The sequence below is a fragment of the Dama dama genome, chromosome 31, assembly GCF_033118175.1.
Source record: "Dama dama isolate Ldn47 chromosome 31, ASM3311817v1, whole genome shotgun sequence".
Lineage (NCBI taxonomy): Eukaryota > Metazoa > Chordata > Mammalia > Artiodactyla > Cervidae > Dama > Dama dama.
In genome coordinates, this window is record NC_083711.1 from 7,117,727 (window position 1) to 7,120,441 (window position 2,715).

Consider the following 2,715-nt stretch of genomic DNA (forward strand, 5'->3'; position numbering starts at 1 on the left):
GAGAAGGACAGAGGAGGAGATCCCCCCTGGGTTAAGACAATGGGAGAAGGCTAGCTGCCAGAGACTGGACAGTCCCAGCGGGAACAGCTGGCCCTCTGCAGGCTCTCACTGCATGCCAGGCCGACCCAGGGGCCTGAACAATGAGCTCTCCCACCTCCCCCCTCAGTGTCCCACCCAGAGGCACCGTGACCGTGCTCCCACCTACCACTGAGGACCTGAGGCCCTAGATACGTGCTGACCGAGGGCTACAGGGCCGGTGCACAGAGGACCCAGCTTTCTGGCAGAGGTATGTTGTCTCCCGGAGCCTGGCAGGCAGCCACTGCCCACCCCAGCGAGTACCAGGGCCCAATGTCACAGCAGTCAGCCCCGACACAACACCCACAATATTCAGTGCAGACCACCAGGCTTGCCTCTGAGAATACAGCGGAATCTTCTGGCAAGTCAGAGGGGGTGAAACGGTCTGCAGCATTCAAAAAAAGGTGTTTCTCTCCAATTTCCAAAAATAATTGGAAGCATCATTTTTAAGATTTTATCCCCTTAGCTTAAGACTCGAAAGCCAGTCCAGGATAAAACAGCGAGGCCAGAAGTTAGAGGCGCCCTACCTGGGAGATCACGCCCGAGGAAAGCTAGGGCAGAGAGGCACAGGTGGGCTTTGAGCTCCCTAGCAGCCAGAGCAAAATGGCCAGGCCAGGGCTTCATGGCTCTGTCTGTGAGGAGGGCAGCAGGAGACCCTGCATCCCAGGAGGGGCTGCCCAGACACTCATCCAAGGGGCAATGAGCAGAGGTCCTGAGGTCTCCCAACACTCCCCGCCCCCACAGGTTTCTTGATGCAGGAAGTCTTCCACCCCTGAATGCCCCGCCCCCGCACTGAGTGGTTGGTCAGGAGACAACTTAGATGATCAACCTTGCTTCACATCAAAGAGTAGAGGTCCCACTGTGGCCATTTCTGACCCAAGCTTCTCTCCAGGAACAGCGTACTTAATTGGAAGAGAAAATGCATGATTTAGCAAAAAAAAGTCAACCCAGGGGCCACACCCCAGGGCTCACACCTCCTGGCTGTGATGGACATGGGAGTCACCTCCCCAACATCCCTTCCAGTCCCCTCAAGCTGATCCAGGATACTGTTCCTGGCCTTATTCTTAGAATCTAGTCAGGGTAACCCCACCCACTGGTCATAGGGATTGGTTCAGGAAATACATGCCTAGGTCAGTGAGTACAGGATACTGTCTGATTTAGGACTAGACACGTGACCCTACTGGACCAATGGGCCATTCAGGGAGGCTTCTTGGGGCTTGAGATGGATCCATTCTTCCATGAGAGCTCTGGGAATTCAGTGGCCAGGGAGAATGAAAAGTCAGGAGGCGCATCAGGCATGCTGTCATCATTAAGGAAGCTAGTCGGAGGGATAGACCCAATCTTGAGCTGCTGGATCAAACCTTACCTGAAGCTCAGCTTATTTCTGGATCTTCCAGTTACATGAACCATTCTTTTTAACTTTCTCCCATTTAAGCCTGTTGTAGCCAGGCCTTTCGTGGCTATAACGTGGAGTTCTAATAACATGCTGGCTTATGCTCTTGGGCACGTCCCTTCCCCTCTCTAGGCCCCAGGGCCCTCTTCCACCCACTGACCTCATGGAACTACAGGGCGGATGAAAAGATGCAGTAAGCATGAAAGGGCTTTGGGATCCTAGAGTCTTGTGGGGAAAGAGTCTTCCCCATAAATGGAAGGCTATTTATCAGACAATGAGAGTCTCTTCTTGCTCATTGTGCTCTGGCCTTGCACCCACTGCTTCCAGTCCTGTGACCTTTGAAACTTTATTTTTAATTGCTCAGCCTTTGCACAGTCTGTCCCCTCTGCCTGGAGCCCCCTCCCCAAAAGTTCAAGTGACGGGTCCTCTTCATTCTTCCAACCTCAGATGTCACCTCCTCCAAGAGGCCCTCATGACCACTTTGTTTGAAATAGGACCTGTCCTTACTCATTTTCTTCATAGTACTTACTGCTGTTTTTATTTTTTTAGTCATGTTTGTTTCTTTAGTAGGTTACTTATTTGGTTACTTATCTTTCTCCCCTTGGTCAGTACTTCTCAGACTAGAGGTGGTAAAGGGCCACGTTTTTATTTCCAACATGTCATAGACAGATACTTCCATGTGTGCATGCTAAGTCGCTCAGTGGTGTCCGACTCTTTGTGACCCCATGGACTGTAGCCCACCATGCTCTTCTGTCGATGGGATTCTCCAGGCAAGAATACTAGAGTGGGTTGCCTTGTTCTCCTCCAGGGGATCTTCTGGACCCAGGAATCAAACCCGCATCTCTTATGTCTCCTGCATTGGCAGGCAGGTTCTTTACCACTAGCGCCACCTGGGAAGCCCCAATACCTCCATGCTGCTGCTGCTAAGTCACTTCAGTCATGTCCGACCCTGTGCGGCCCCATAGATGGCAGCCTACCAGGCTCCTCCGTCCCTGGAATTCTCCAGGCAAGAACACTGGAGTGGGTTGCCATTTCCTTCCCCAATGCATGAAAGTGAAAAGTGAAAGGGAAGTTGCTCAGTCATGTCCAACTCTTTGTGACCCCATGAACTGCAGCCCACCAGGCTCCTCCGTCCATGGGATTTTCCAGGCAACAGTACTGGAGTGGGTTGCCATTGCCATAAACTACATTAAAAATACATTTCTAGAAAAATTTCTATTTAAGGAATATACTAAATATAAACTCCA